This window comes from Copidosoma floridanum, unplaced genomic scaffold (assembly GCF_036245765.1).
Source record: "Copidosoma floridanum isolate Cflo_tuat_1 unplaced genomic scaffold, Cflo_Japanese_pri ptg000030l, whole genome shotgun sequence".
NCBI lineage: Eukaryota > Metazoa > Arthropoda > Insecta > Hymenoptera > Encyrtidae > Copidosoma > Copidosoma floridanum.
In genome coordinates this window covers 39,350,110-39,368,107 of record NW_028321907.1, presented here as the reverse complement: position 1 = coordinate 39,368,107, position 17,998 = coordinate 39,350,110, and positions in this window count along the sequence as shown.

The following is a 17,998-nucleotide window of genomic DNA, read 5'->3' as shown; positions in this document are numbered from 1 at the left end:
TAAACGAAACTTTTTCCATGACACAGGAAGATTCAGATACAATAACGGTTATGCTTGAACACGACCCCGAATCGTATGCACTCTATGAGAAGATGGATAAGAAAAATCAAGTTCTTATGTTAAAGATATTTAAAAATATAAAACCAAAAATTTCATTTAAGAAAAATCCTAATACAAAATTAGCAGAGCCAACGAACGAAACAACAGAAATTGAGATGTTGGAAATGGCACCAGAAAAATCAGAATTAAGAGAGAATGCGATTAAGGAGAACATAGGGGTAGACAGGAAACGTGATCAATTAGGCGTGGAAGGGCTAGGCAAAACGAGTTGGCAGGAAAAGTATACCAAACGGCAAGAACAAGAAAATACAAACAGTGAACAACCTTTTATACCATTCTGCGATTGGCCACCTCTGCATTCAAATGACAAAAATTATAACTACTATACATCAAACAATAGGACAGATAGGCTGAGGTTTGGATACGAAGAAAATCATAATGACGTGTATACAAATACAGAATATCTTTTCCCTGCATGTGACCGACCAACCGAGCTGCCGATAAATAATCAGGCAGAATCTTTTCAAAGGACACAAAGTAACATACGTGATATTCCTCAGCATCAAACCATGCAATTTTTTCCTAGTAATAGGCAACAAACAGGGGTACCGTTAGCCTTAGGCTCGAATCTTAATATATTAGGCTACCTAAACAACGCAGTAAATGGTATACCACTGTATAATGGAGACCCCGTGCAGTTCCCCTTATTTGAGCAAATGGTAAGGATGATAAAGGGAACAATACCTGCCCAGTATGAAAAATATTTTATAGGACTTTTGGGAAATAAATTGCGAGGCATAGCGGACGATCAATTCTGCACGCGATTATCGTTATTTAATTCGATTGACGAGCTTCTGTCGGCTCTATCACGAAGATTCAATAAAATAGGAGGAATAGAGACACTTGCAGCGGAGCTTAAAACTGTCACGCAATGGAATAACGAATTAATTATGGAATATTGCGGGCGAGTCCAGCGACTACACAATGGAATCATGATGGCACATGAGGCGAACCCATACTCGACGCGGGCCGAGAAAGACGCGTCGAAAAAGAGATCAGACAGTGAAGCAGTGAGGCAGTTTCTGTACGGATTAAAGGCACCGTATAACTGGAACGTCGCAGGGTTCCAACCAAAAACGCTAGAGGAGGCTATTGAAGCTGCCATTACTGTAGATAATGAATTAAGCCTCCGCCGCTCAATGATAGTGCAAAAGAGCAGATTGAGAGCAAATAACGCCGAGAGACGGTATGACGCCATGGTGGGCCTTATCGGTAGCGACGCACCCGTGGGGAAGTCAGATACGGACGAGTGGGACGGTGTGGCTGATGTAAAATACTGTTCGTATTGTCGAGAGCACGGCGCCCATTCTACTAGTGGATGTGAAAAATTGTGGCAAGATGCAAAAAAAGGAATAATAAAAAATCCTAACGTTGACGAAGAACCAAAAAAAGAAACAATAGAAGAAGAAGGATGGTATGATAGGAAGGTAGCGTATAATGATTATCACCGTCGGTATGGAAACGATAGGATTTTTGATAGACAACAAGGGAATAATGGTAAAAGGCCTTACAACCAAGGGAATCGCTACCAGGGAAGAAAATATAACTATGATAGTAATAATTATTATAACAATAATAATAACAGTAATAATTATGGTGGAAATAGTTACAATGACAGAAAAGTAGGTCATAATTATAATAGATATGACCACAGGAAGGACAATTATCGGGACAGGCAAAATAACCAATACTCCAATCAGGATAATCGCAGGGATGATTATAGGAGAGATAATCTTAATAGTCAAAGTGCGAGGGTAAACAGCTCGAAAACCGGGCATTTAAACTCGCAGGATGTTCGACGCGATCCCCAATCGTCGGGCATGACAAAGCAATAAATGAAGAAATTTATGAGAGGAAGTTAGGAGTGTTAGAGGAGGGTATGGATAATGACAAGCATAAGGTATCGGAGACTTATGCCACGACGCGTGAAAATTCTAAAGCTGAGGGAAAAGATGAGCAGCAGCTATCTCGCACAGTGAAAATAAATTTATCGAAAATAGGATACACACCACCCACAGTAATTCTAAAAAGCCCTTATATAAACGAAGGTGCGACATTTTATGCCGATACGGGCGCGGAAATTTCAATAATTAAAGAGAATTGTCTCGATATTGGAGTAGCGGTAAATAGTAGGGAAAAATTAAAAATAAAAGGCGTAACGCACGGAGCTCGCCAAACTTTGGGATCTATAAGATTACCCCTAGAAAACTTTATGTGTACCCTACACGTAGTCCCCCATGACTTTCCCATAGAGGTAGAAGGAATCATAGGATGGGATATTTTTAAGTTGTATAACGGTCAGATAAATGCCGAAGACAATACACTTAAATTGAATGGAAGGAGAATTCCGCTACGAGAATCAGAAAGTTTTGAAATTGTGCCGAAGACGAGGCAAGTTATATATGCGTATATAAAAGAGTCGCACAGGAAAATTAAAGTGGGCTGGGTCCCACTACAAAAGCTTACAGAGGGTATTTTGTTCGGTAATTTTATCGCAACGAACAATAATGGTAGGGTGTATGCCGAATGTCTAAATATATCAAATGAAATAATAAATGTACCAGTCCCAGTGGTGGACCTTTTAGAGTGCGAGACGACGAAGAAAGCTGACTCATCGGACGTCAATGGGGATGACGTAGAAGCATTAGAAAGAGCCTTTGTACGGATGTTTAGAGAAACTAGAAACCCTGAAGAGAATAAAAAACTAGGCGATGAGATAAGAAACGACGCCAGCTGCACATGTTCGAAGAAAAGTATCGTGGGAAACGTGGGTTGTGATAAGGACGGCCGTGACAACGAGAATACTCAAATACTTGAGGAAAACATTAAAACAGACGTCCTAAGTTGCAGGAAAGAGCGAGTCGACAAAATAATGGAGTTAGTCGACATATCGGGGTGCAACGAAGAAGAGAAAAAACATGTGCGAGGGCTTATAGAGATTGACCCGTACGTTTTTGGACTCGACGGGGAAAAACTGAAAGCGACAAATCTTTTAAAACATAAAATAAACACGACTACGGATAAACCGATAGTAACGAAACGGTATAGATATCCGCCAGCTGTGAGAGAGCAAATGAAAGTTGAAATTAAGAAATTACTCGAACAAGGCATAATAGAGCCTTCAGAGTCACCGTACAGCTCAAACATGTGGATCGTACCTAAAAACGCAGGACCGGATGGCGAAAAGCGCTGGCGGGTAGTAACGGATTTCAGGCAACTCAACGGGATAACAATGGGCAGTTGTCATCCACTCCCCTTCCAGAGCGATATACTGGAACATCTGGCGACAGCACGCTATATTACAGTGGTAGACTTGAAGCAGGGATTTTTTCAAGTCGAAATACATGAAGACGATGCTCATAAAACAGCGTTTTCGGGACCGGATGGGCATTACCAGTACAAAAGAACGCCAATGGGTTGCACGGATTCTCCGAACACGTTTCTAAGAGCAATAACGCTTGCACTGGCAGGGCTGCAGGGCCATGAGGTAGAGGTATATTTAGACGATATAATGGTGTTCGCGTCCAATCTTAAAGAACATCGCAAACGCTTTATAAGATTGTTAGAGCGATTGTCAAGGGCAAATCTTACAATTGAGCCAAAGAAGTGCCAATTCTTAAAACGTGAAGCAAAAGTGTTAGGCCATATTGTAGGGAATGGTGAAATAAAAACGGATCCAAAGAAAATCGAGGCTGCAAGAAAATATCCAAAGCCTACAAATGCAAAGAAAATCAAACAATTTCTTGGATTTGTTGGATATTATAGGAGATTCATTAAAGGATACGCTAAAATTGCTCAACCGCTGTCGAGGCTTCTGAAAAAAGGTACAGAGTTTAAATGGGAAGAGCAGCATGAACAAGCATTCAAATCGCTCGTAGATGCACTTTGCAGCGAGCCTGTACTTAAAGCACCCGATCTAGAAAAACCATTTGTGGTGACAACGGATGCATCTGACTATGCCATTGGGGCAATATTGAGTCAGGGAGAAATAGGAAAAGACAATCCGTGCGAGTATGCCTCTAGATGCCTAAAGGGCAGCGAAATTCGATACCCTACGTACGATAAAGAATTGCTCGCAATAGTATATGCAAAAGAGCAGTTTCGACCCTATCTATTTGGCAGAAAGTTTACAGTGGTTACGGACCATGAGCCTCTTAAACATTTTCACTCATCAAAGAAGCCAGATATAAGATTTAATAGGCTTAAAGCTGAATTAAGGGGCTACGAATTTGACGTTGTTTATAGACCAGGAATAGCCAATAAGGCACCGGACGCACTGTCCCGAAATCCAATCATAGAGGATGGAGAGAAAAATCCTGAACTACCGCGACGAGAGTTATATGAACTTGCTGAAGAGCAGGAGAGAGATGGTCATGGTGACATAAATGCGCCACCCGCACGAATATTCAAAATGCGGACAAGAAGAGAGAGAAACATAATAAGAAAGGATAAGAAATGGCAGATAGAAATATCTGATTCAGACGAGTCGAACAAAAAGATAGAAAGGAAAAAGCCTCGCAAGACGAATAATTCGGATGAGTTGACGGTCAATGAACACAGCGACGCTGATTCAGAATCAGAGTGGCCGGTGGCGAGTGAAAATATAGAGAGTAAAGGAGCAGAACCACGTAAGAAACAAGGGAAAAGAGGCAGGCCGCGTAAACAGATAGTACAGATCGCAGAAGGGAATAAGGGGAAAAATATTCAAATAGGATCCTTAAACAATGGCGAGGAACAAATCCTATCACAGGGTCCGACGGAGGATAAATTAGCTTACATATGCAAAGAAGAAAATTTGAAAAAAGGGGTGGGAATAACAAGCACACCGTATTTAGAACTAGAAATACAACCGAAGGTGCAACGAAAAAATCGCAAAAGACAATTGGATACGCTGCATAGGCACCCGCCAAATTTTTCAGTAACACCGCAAATAGAAACTGTGTCGAAGGAAATTATCATAGCGAACTGTGACTCACCGGTGGCTTTAAAAGGAAAATCCGAGCCGGTAAAACATTGGGGATTCCAACTAGCCGCAGCTAGCCTAGCGAATGAGAAAGGTAAAGAGGAAGAAGAAACTGTAGGTACAGAGATCATAGTCATAAATGCGAATAATGATAAGCACGGGGGACACCAGCAGGCACAGGAAGGCCTGGTTACAGAGTTGATCGGAAAGAGAGAAAGAATGCTTGACCCTATAGATACCATAGAGATGGTGAGTTCGGATGCAGGTATCTCAAGCAGAAATGCGAATAAAGGAGAGAAGGAGAATAACCGATGGGCCCAAGCTCACGCGCAAAGTGGGCTCCAAGAGAGTAACAAGCAGCAACAGAAAATACCGAATACGGTCGAAGGGGACCGACCGACGCCGAAGGAAGGGGCACAAAGCAGACCGTCTAGTGAGAGTGTAAGCGAGAAGCAAATAAATGAATCACGACGGGGTACACAGACGAAAGAAAGTCCAGAAAAAGGGACGAAAGTAAACAAAAAGATCGGAGCGTTACTTAATAACTCAATAGATAACTTCCAAGCGAAAGTTAGACTAGATGTTAAGCGCCGAGACTTTAAAGGCAAGCCGGGAATCAGAATAGACGCTTGGGAATCCGATACTATCACCGACCGACTTCTGAGCGATCCGACGGTAAGTACAGATAATGATACAAACATATCTCAACAGCCCTCGAAGGAGAGAACGGGCTCAGGGGATAGAGAGAAATTCTTGAGCGAGGAAGATACCCCGTGTGAATCACCACAGATAAATGAAAACCCATCGGGGAATGAAAGAATAAGAGGGGTAACGGACGATTATACCGATGAAGGTAATAAGCTTGAAAGTAAAACAGGAGGCGGAAATGTAGCCGAACGGAATTTAGAACAAAACTGCATGGAGTCGAATAAAAATTTAAAACTCATCGAAGAACTTCCGGTAGAAATACCAGGTAATTGCTTATTCGACTCTCTTATTTTTTCCTGTGACTTGCAATTGACGGCACGAGAACTCCGGGATGTACTACAAGGTTCGAAGTGGAAGAATATATGTGTTGACCCGGAGGAGGTAGGAAAAATCCTGCAGTCCAATACAGAATATGGTAATGATGATTGCATATTGTTGTTCGCACAAGAGTTCAGGAAGAATATTTGTATACATCTACAGGGTACTAAGAGGGGAAAAAAGTGTGAAATTTTCGAAAGTTTCACGATTAATGCCAATGAGGAATATGTACACTTGCATCTCCTCAACAACCACTTCAGGCCACTCGTTGCCACATCCCGGCATAGCGAGGAGGAACAAAGCCCGGTGGAAAGGGAATCGCGGGTTAGTGACGAATCGGGCGCCAATATAAATTGGAAAAGTGAAGTAAACGAATTATGGAAAGGAAAAGAGGAAGGAGTTAAAGAAATAGAGCGTAATAAAAGTGACTCCATGGATGAGGAAGTTTATGAAGATGGGGACACGCCCCCACCTGATCCACCACCACCCCCAGACTCTTCAAGTAGTTCAGACTTACTAAACAATGAGAGTGATGAGGGGGCTGGTTTAAACAAGGCCAGACTGGAGTCGGAAAGCGAACCAGAGGAAGCAGACCTTCAAAAAAAAGTATTATCAAACCTCCCACAGCTAAAAAAGTACAGAGTATGCAGGACACGGTTGCCACATGAAAAACCACCGTGGCTACCGGGAAAAGAAACAGACATACAGCCATTCCAAAGAATGCATCGAGCAAAGGATCACCCATTTCATTATCTAGATAACCTAGCATTCGCGACGGTAACAGAAAGTGTGCCTGATACGGAAACAATAGACGCCCTATATGAGCGCGGATACATAGATCCAATAGCCCTAAATAATGAAAAAAAGATGGTTGGTGACGTCATGAGAGCAAATGTGAGAAAGGTCGCGGTAATGCGAATGTATATTAAATCACATTTTGAAGATACGGCGCTAAAATCGGACATCAAGAAATGCATTACGTCACTCAAGGCACTAGTAATGATAAATAAAATAAAGTCTATAGGCGTGATACGTGACTTGGCAATACTCAACATGAGCCAATGGATCTACTTCGTGGAACAATTTGAGGAAACTTTCAAAAACCTCAAGGTCACAGCGACCTTTTACATGAACACCTTAGTTATACCACCAGTGGATCAAAGATATAAGGTTATTAAGGAGTATCACGAATCAACAATCGGGGGTCATAAAGGAATGAATAAAACCTACAATAAGATAGCAAGGGACTATTATTGGAGGCACATGAGGGCCGATGTAAGGCAATTTATACTTGGATGCAGATCATGTCAGACTAAGAAACTAGTGCGCGTAAAAACAAAGCAAGCTATGCTCGTTACAGATACGCCCAGCAGACCGTTTGAAAAAATCTCGATTGACTATTACGGACCAATTAATAAGCCTTCAACAAACGGCTATACACATATTCTGTCAATACAGGATTGGCTAACCAAGTTTATTGTATTAATACCGGTACAAAGAGCAACAGCTGAAGAAACGGTAAGAGCCTTAACGAATAAATTTTTAGCATACTTTGGAGCGCCAGAAAAATTATTATCAGACCGAGGAACGCATTTTATGAACAAAACGATGGACGAGTTTACGCGATTATTCAAAATTGAAAAACTTGGGAGCACGGCATTTCATCCTCAGAGCAACGGGGCAATTGAACGCATGCACCACGTTTTAACAGAATACCTAAAAGCCTACATTAGCGAGACCGAAAAATGGGACGAACTATTGCCGTTGTGTATGCTTGCTTACAATACGTCGGAACACGAGAGTACAGGCTACACACCCTACGAGCTTATATTTGGTCAACAAGCAAAACTCCCGTCAAGCTTCAAGAGGCCAGAGGTGTCTCAAACATATACAGAGTTACTGCTGCAAATAACGGGGACACTCGCGCAATTACGATCGTTGGCAGCAATGACCCAAACACAGAACAAATACAGATCAAAGTACTATTATGATAGGGCGCTGAACACGAATTTTTTTATGGAAGGTGAGATGGTGTATGTACTAAAAGAGCCATCTAAAGGGAAATTTGATGACCAATACGAGGGCCCTTACGAAATAGTCGGCATAGATTACAGGAACCATAATGTGAAGTTACAGAGAAATGAAGAAATACGGGTCTCACATGTGGACAAAATAAAAAAAGCTTGTGTATTGAAATCTCCGCGTCCAAGGGATGAGATGATAAGAAGAGGAGAAGAAGAAAAGTGAAAGGAACCAAGCGGCAACTTGCTCCCCACCCCAATAGTTACTTGCGAATAATAGCATTATAGACGAATAGGGGGTAGAAATAGACGTGAAAATAAATACCACTTCTCTCGGGAACTCCTTTTCTTTCGCGGCCCCCGGACGCGCCGCGAAGATTCATTAAATACAGGCATACGGGAGAAGACACGTAACGAAGGGAAATATATTACGTTCAAAATTATCACAGACTGAGGAATTAAGGAGAAGAGAGAAACATGCAATATAAGAATAATAATAACAATCATAATAATGAGAGGGAATGAATAAATAACTTGTATAATAAAGTGATATTCTATTTTTATTTTCTTTGTTACTCTTTACATGAACGATGATTGAGGTGGGTAAAAAGGGCGTGTGGCTCTATCTAACTAGCGTTAAAACCATGTCAATACAATTATCACATAAGTGTACACTTAGGAGACATATGCAGAATATAGGCATATATATATGTATAAAAAAAAAAAACCTTTTTGAGTTACATATTTGTACGGCCGGGAGGAGCATGGAGGAACGGTGAATAGAAATAATGGGGGGTAACCGCAAAAAAAAAAAAAATTTTTTATCACACTTTTATCGTGGGCCACGAGTTCGCGAACTAGGACAGATCTTCCTCTTCCCTCTTCCTCCCTCCTTCTTTCGCCCGCCGTCAGGGACTATCCTGCCCCCGCCATAGTCACTCCTGGATAATAACAGCGCCCGTGAACGGCGCACGCAGTCGTCATGAGACAACACTGAATCGGCGGTCACGTCCTTGGCGATGAACAGACCGTCCACTGGACCGTCCACCTAAGGTAATTTTTCTTTACAAAAGTATATAACTGGCAACTATGACGAGAAGTAAATCAACTGATAGCGCACCTGGATTATCGGTCAGCTGTCGAGAGGATAGGAAGCAGCGTCGAACTGCACGTCGACTACCACCACCATGAAGGCCCGGTGGCAAGTACACCCGATAACAATAGTATAAGTCGCCCCGGACTCAAGACTTCGACAGTATTTCTTCAGCACGCGGCCGTCGAATGACGTGCACGCCACCGCTTCCTCGTGGTCCTGGAAAACAAGGAGAAACGGTACCCCTAAGGGGCACCGAACCTCACAGGTTTCAACACCTCTACAGTATGGGTACCACCGCAAGGGCAAGGGGCCACGTTGTGAGACCACCCTTGCTCACACAGAGGCTTCGGTACGCCGAAATAAGCGTACGGATCAACAACGAGCCGCGTACCCAACTAAAACAAATTTTTTCTTAAACTTCAGAAACTCGGGCAACCGCACGGAAATATCAAAAATCGCACTTGCACCAGTCATAGTAAAATTTTTTTGCGTTGTGTGGAAACAACAAGGAAGAGTACCGGAAAAAATCAGCGAGTACACAGCCGGGAGAGCAGCAATGAGAAAAGGAAAACCCAACAGAATCCCTTTGACATTCCCTCCTTGAATTCTGTCACATGAAAAGAAAGAAATAAAAAAAGAGACGGAAGGAGATAAGGTATAATTAGGGGAAATGAGTGAAGTATTGGTCCCAACATGACATACTGCTCACTACGGAAAGGCGCGATCATCAAATCATCTACTCCTCCAGGCTCATCCCAACCAAAATAGGGACAGACTGTAATACAAAGCGGTACCTTCCAAAGGTACAATAAACAAATACATACACAAATGTCGCAAGAATCGGCGAAAACAACGCTGTAAACATACAGACACGCATATACCTAACCCTCGACGTGGGAAAGAAAACATAATTTTGAGCAAAAAAAAGAAATTCCTAAGGAATAAGACTATTATGTACCTTATGTTTATAGCATACACATACGTAGTGTAACAAATATAGATGTACATAAGTATAACATTAATATTATATGCAACGATATACCCTGAATGTAAAGACGGAGCCACACTCGCTACTTACCGTAATAACCAGTCAAGCCCTAATACTAGATTGCATTTAATGATTATTAGGAAAATATGTATTATGAATTGTATGGCATGGTCATTTGTATTTACACAGAACGTTAAAACAAAATAAAAATAAAGAAATAAAAATAAAATAAGAAGGAAGGTAAAATTTTTCTCTCTCTCTCGTAGTTGTTCTCTCTTTCCTTAATCAAGGGTAACCTAGGAACCTAGGATATTACGATAAATGGGAGTGAGAACGGGAAAAAAGGATAACTATTTCATGTTTTAGGGGTGAAATAGCGTTGGGAGCGGCTGCAGGATCGGTCGATATTTTTAAATGGGGGGCCCCACTTATACTAAATTTATATAGAATGTTTGCAGAAAGAAGAACCAGAAACAATGTCGCAAGAAATGAAAATCCGGGGAATTCTATGGCACTACAGCCAATACTTATCCAAGTACGGGGTGAGCGGCGACAAGAAGATCAACCGACGGGCAGTAACAAACAGTTACCATAAAAAACAAACAAACCTTAGCTAAGTTAAAAGTAGAGCCTTAATACCTAAGCATTGACGATGTCTAGTAAAAAAAAAAAAAAAAAAAATACGTATGTAATAATGATGATAATGAAATAAAAAAATAAAAAGATTTTTGTCATGTTGTGTGGAAGACGCTGCGTGAAATGTAATGAATATAGTATAACAAGAAAAAAAAAAGGAAATAAAAAAAAAAGAAAATGAATACACAAAACAAAAGTTGTAAGTAAAATAAAACCGAAAGAAGGAAAATAATAATCATGAGGAGGAAAATGAACATGTATGAAAAAACTATAAAAAAAAAAAAAAAAAAAAAAAAAAAAAAAAAAAATATGTAAGTAAATAAGTAAATATTAAACTAGATGATAAGCAATAAATGGTAGTTGAATAATCATCAATGAAAGTAAGACCCACAAGGGCATATTTATCAATTTATTATGTAAGAGGGAAGAGCGCAAACACGAACAATATATGTAATAACACAATTATAAACTTGCGCAAAACTAATCAAAGCCTGTAAAAAAAAAATTAACGAGGATATTCATAGGAACACCTCATTAATTTCTCTTATATGATTAGTATACATTACAACACGAACAACATGATACAAACACTAATTAAACAATCATTCCCGAGGTGGTACAGAAAAGAACGTTGTCGAGGGCGAAAACGAAGCGGCCTCGGACGTGTCACGTACAGTATGTATGGAACATACTACGTGGGATGAGCTTCAGCTATTAGTATTAGGAAGGAGCACAAGTGGGGGAAGAGAGAGCATAAAAAGGCCCGCAGCAGTGGCCATAGGGCTCTTGAACGTCGGGACTAGAAGGAGGTGAGTCGCGATAAGTCACCCGGGACCGCAAAGCGCCTTCCCTCAAGGAATATAGCAATAAAGTGATTGATTGAGTTTAACTGCCGCGTTGTTATTAAGCACCCCGAACCTTTAGAATCCTACGTAACACATCATAACTGTAATTATCACAATCAGCATTACCAGTATTTCTATTTTAATTATTTTTACTATCAATTATCATCGTCATAATCATAATCACTATCATCATTATTTTTATTATAAATATTATGATTATAACTATCGTCATCATTTTTATCGAAATTATCACGATCATCATCTTTATAATCATTTTTATCATTATTGTTATTATTCTCAAATTCGTTAACATAACTATTATCATTTATACCATTATAAATAATATTGACATTGTTTTAATGTCTAAAAATGTAATTATTGTTATCATTGTTATAATTATTATCAATTTTACCATCGTCATTATCATCATTTTTATTATTATGACTTTAATTCTTATCATAAACGGTATTATCATATCCTCTTTTATTATTATTACGAAAGTTATCATTATTATCCTTTCAACCATAAAAATCATTATCATTATTACTATCGACTTTATTATCATCATCATCATTATCATCATCATTATTTTTATTTTAATTATGGTCATTTTCGTAATCATTTCTGCGACAACTATTTATATTAACTTTTTATTTTTTAAATGTCATTATCATTATTTATTATCATTACCTATACTCCTCCGATGATTAGTATTATTATCAGCATGGTTATTATTATTATCATCGTAATTAGTAATGTCAACATCATCAGCCTTAATTTAATCATAATTATTATCGTTATTTTCATTATCAATATAAACACTATCACCATTATCGTTAACTTTTTTTGTCATCAGCATTCTTATTATTGTCTATATAATTGTCACTATCACCATCATCATAATTATTATTATTATTATTATTATGTTACGTGGAATTCTAAAGGTTCGGTGCTTAATAACAACGCGGCAGTTAAACTCAATCAATCACTTTATTGCTATATTCCTTGAGGGAAGGCGCTTTGCGGTCCCGAGTTACTTATTGCGACTATCATCTATCTAGTCCCGACGTTCAAGAGCCCTGTGGCCACTGCTGCGGGCCTTTTTATGTTTTTTTTCCCCCACTTGAGCTCCTTCCTAATACTAACAGCTGAGGCCCATCCCACGTAGTATGTTCCATACTGTACGTGACAATTATTACTACCATTACTATATTGATTTTATATTTTGAATCATTGTTATAAGTTTTTATAGTTATCATTATAAAAATTCTCATTTTTATCATTATCATCATTATCATGACGATCGTTATTAATGTCAGCAATATTCTCATTGTCATACGTATAATTATAAACATAACTATCATTTTTTTATCAGCATTATCTCTATCATTAACACTATCATTATTATTATCATTATCACTATTTTTAACATCATTATCATCATCAATATAACTATTATCATTATCATTATCACCAGAATTATTAATACCATATCTATCATAGTTAATATTATTATTATTAACATCCTGATTATCATCATCAGACTTATTACTATCATAATTATTATTATCGGCAATATTATCTCTATTATAACCATGATCATTATCATTACTAGCATTATTATATTCATTGTTATCGTCAGTTGTATTCTCATTGTCATCATTATCGTTTTAACACAACCAATATTATTATGATCAGCATTATCTTGCTGAATATCATTATCATCAGTATTGTCACATGATTATTATCATTATCATCATTATTATCCTCTTCATGATTATCATTATCATTGTTATTATTATCATTATTATTGTTATCATCATTATTATGATTATTGTTATTATTACTATCAGTAGTAGTATTAACATCGTATCTATTATCTTTGTCATCATTATCATTAACCATCTACTTATGATCATCATAATTAAAACTATTATTATTATTATTTTTATTATTTTTTTTTTCATCATCGTGATTATTTGTAACATACCATTATCGTTGTTCTTATTTTTATTATCATTATCATTATTAACATCATAATTGTTTTAATTATTATAGTTTTTGTCATTATTATCAGTAGCAACAACATTGATGTCATTATTATTATTATCATCATTATTATCCATGTCGTTATTATTATTATTACTATTATTATTATCGCCATCATTATAATTATTTATATCATTCTCATCGTCGTCATCATTATTCCCAATATTATTATTATTATCATTATCATTCTCATCACTAATAGTATTATTATCATTATTTAAATTATTAGTATTATTACTGTCACTATAACTATTACTATCATTATTATTACTATTATCATGATCGTTATTATTACCATCATCATTATTATCATTATTATTATAAGCAACATTATTATTAATATTATTATCGTCATAATCACCGTTAGTATTATTATCATTATAATTGTCTATATTCCTATTACCACTATTATCATTATTAGCTTAAGAATTATTTGTCACGCTGCACTTCTGTACCTGTTAAGTAGGGGAAAGAAAAAAGGGGGAGTACCGAAGCCACGGACGTTACGCGTCTTGTCGGTTTCCTTGTTGTCCCTCGTCCTCTGGATTTTTGCACCTGTTATAAAGAAGGGGGAGTCTGCGCGTGATTTTTTTCTTTCTAAGGAGAGAGAGAATAGAGGAAACACAATCATTTTAAGTTTAAGGAATTTGTTCAATCAACTCTATGCTAGGTACAAGTTAACTTCTCGGTGGCGCAACAGCGGTTCCGCCTTACTGTGCGAACCGCGAGCACACGTTTGGGATCCTGAGATCAGGCGGGGCCGCTGCCTTAATGCGCTTTCATCCAGGTCACACCTGCACACACACTCGCGTACGCCCTTTCATGCAACCACTCGCACCGGTCCCTCCCCTGCTAAACACACAACTTTGCTCTCTTCTCTCGCTTCCCTCTCCTTTTCATCTGGTTTAGTTTTTCTTCGCACTCTCTCTTTTGATCTTTGTGTGTTTTTCAGTAACCTTTCCCTATGTCCTTAATTCTTCTTAGTCCTCTCTCTTTTTCTTTTTTTTTGTCTCTTTCACTCTTTCTCTCTTGGCTATGCCCCTCTATCCTGCACACCTGGAACGGAAACGCGCGAACACTCCAAAATTCAGCACTCTCGAGCATACACCCGTGATTTTACGTGCCCTTGCACTTCCTCTTTGGGCTCCGGTGGGTAGCTCTAGACGTTTTTCTTGTGCTCTCAGTATTCTTGCCTGACATAGTGTTTTAATACCTCTGTTGGAGTCTTTATTACCAGGTACGCCTACTTTCGGAGTGCTGGCAGGCCTCCACTTTATGTTTTGGCGTCAGTGGCCTTCTGGTGCCTTGAAATGCTTGCATATTGAAGGTCTCTGTTACCCTAACCTTAATCGGATACTGGATGCAGTTGGCGGAGTTTTTTGTTCGTGTTTGTGTCTTGCTGCAGTGCGGGCATTGGTATTCCTAGGCATCTACTCAGTCTTGACAGGTGGGTGACAGGTTTATTTATCAGTTTCTGAAGTAAAACCATCTCCTAGGAAAGTCACTCATTGGCGTCAACTTTAGTCAGTCGGCAGTGATATCTGGAGGCAAGAGTTTGTGGCTGTACTGAAAGTCGGTACATCACAAGTGTTACCATCCGTTGGGCCTGTCCGCTTGGTGAATGCGTATCATCATAACACTTGGTCCCGATGGACTTCTTTATGCGGTTTTCTAGGTTATATCTGTAGTGTCTGTTGGGATATCGTCGTAGCACCATAGCCAAGTTGTTGCGAATGCAGCGTTCAACAAGTAAGCGTAGCATTGCTGTAAATGTCATTGTAAATAGTTTGGTACGCATTGTATATATTTGTACATAGTCTCAGCACGTGTGAATGGTCTGCCGAATCTTGCTAAATTACCATTAGGGTGAATGTAGTACAGTGATAAAATTGTGCAGTGGTCTCCACATTGGTGGTTAATGAGGTTCAAGAGATTGTGCAGGGTACTCACGGTCTATACAAAAAAAGACGGGAAAGCTTGTGGAACGTGCAACAACATTAACCATAAAGCTTGTGTACTTACTTTTTCAACAAAGAAAAATGGAAACTCGGCGGCCGCCAGTTCCGTGGATTACTTCGGAGTTGCGGGAGAAATGTCGTGAGCGCGACTGGCTCTATACAGTGGCGCATAGAGAGGGCACCGATCTCGCTTTAGCTTGGTATCGTGACATGAGCCGAACCGTGAAGGTGGACATACGTGTGGCAAGGGATGTTTTTCTGCGGGATATGGTTCATTGCGCGCGTGGCCTGGGAACATGTTGGGAGATCTTGCGACGGTACGGAGTAGTAAAGAGAACACAACACTTGCGTTTCGATAGTGATATGCTTGCGTCATTGGCAAAGTATTTTTTAGACATGTCGAGTGTCTGACCGGCCTGTACAGTCAATAAGCTTGAGGAGATGATTGCAGAGTTGCCTAGAACAGCTCAACATTTTGAACTACTATCGGTCACTTAAAAAGAGGTTCGGCAGGCCTTTACTAAATGTTTGTATCAAACCCATGATCGCTGCCTCGATGGGCTGTCGCTTGCATACTTTAAGTCTTTTCAGCAGATCATTATCCCATTTTTGACTCGCCTCTTCAATCTGTCCATCTCGAGTTGCGTCTATCTGGGTGCATGGAGGTGCTCTATTGTTATTCCTCTAAGTAATTTATTATCATCATCATCATTATCAATTTTATTATTAATATAATTATCATTATCATCAATTCATCATCTTCATCATCATCATTATCAATATCATCATATTCATCATTATCGTTTTTATGATCATCATCATCTTTATTATTATCATTATCGTCAATATCATTATTATTAAGATCAATACTATTATTGTAATTATAGTGATCATAATTATCATCATTATCATCAAAATCAATTTTATTATTAATATTATCATTATCATTATCAACATCATCATCATCTTTATCATCATCATCATCGGAATTATCATCACCAACATCATCATCATTTACATCATTATCATTATCTTTACCATTATTATTATCATTATCATAAAAATTATCATCATCATTATTATTATGATTATCATTATCATAATTTTCATCACAATCATTATCTTCACAATTATCATTATCATTATTATTATTATCGTCAATATCATCATCATTATGATCAATATTATTATTGTCATTATCGTGATCATAATTATAATCATCATAATAAAAATCAATTTTATTATTAATAAAATTATCATTATCATCATCAACATCATCATTTTCATCATTATCACCAACATCATTATCTTTATTATCAACATCATCATCATCAGAATCGTCATTATCTTTTATATCCTTATCAACTATCTTTTATATCCTAACACGTTATCGTGTTAAAAATATCATCATCACTATTTTAAATGTCATCATCACAATCATCACTTTTAGCATCATCATTATTGTTATTATAATCATCATAAGTATTATCCTTATAATCATCATCATTGTTATAATTCTATCATTTATATTATCATATTCATTATTATAATCTATATCTATTCATCATTATCATAATCATCCTCATCATCATTATCCTTATCATCATGGATATCATTATCGTCAAAAACATAACATCATCATCATCATCATCACCAACATCATTATCTTTAACTTCCTCTTTATCATCACCATCAACATCATTATTATCAACATTATCATCATTTTTATCATTATTAACATCTTTACCATCAGTACCAAAAAGTTTATGAAAAATAAAATATTTATTATTCTTATTATTATAATTACTATTATAACTAATATTGTTATCATCAATATGATGGACAATATCATTATTAATTATTAGAGCTATTGTCATCCTTATAATCTACGTCGATTTTGTCCTTATCTTCATTATCATTATTATTAGAACTATCATCATTATCATTATGATCATCAACATCATTATTATAATCATCATCATTAGTATAATCATCATTATTGTCATCACCATTATCATAACTGTCTGCATCATCATTGTTTTTATTATCATTACTAAAATAAGCATCATTATTAACTTAGTCATGAATGTCAATAGCATCATTATCATCATTATGATAATCATCATTGTAACCATTATTATTACCATTATCATCGTCGTCAACATTATTATTTTCGCTTTAATCATCATTGTCATTATTATGACGTAATTATCATAAACATCCTTATTTATTTATTATCTTGATCTAGTCATATTCATTACTTTTATTATAACATCAAAGTAATATCGTTAATATT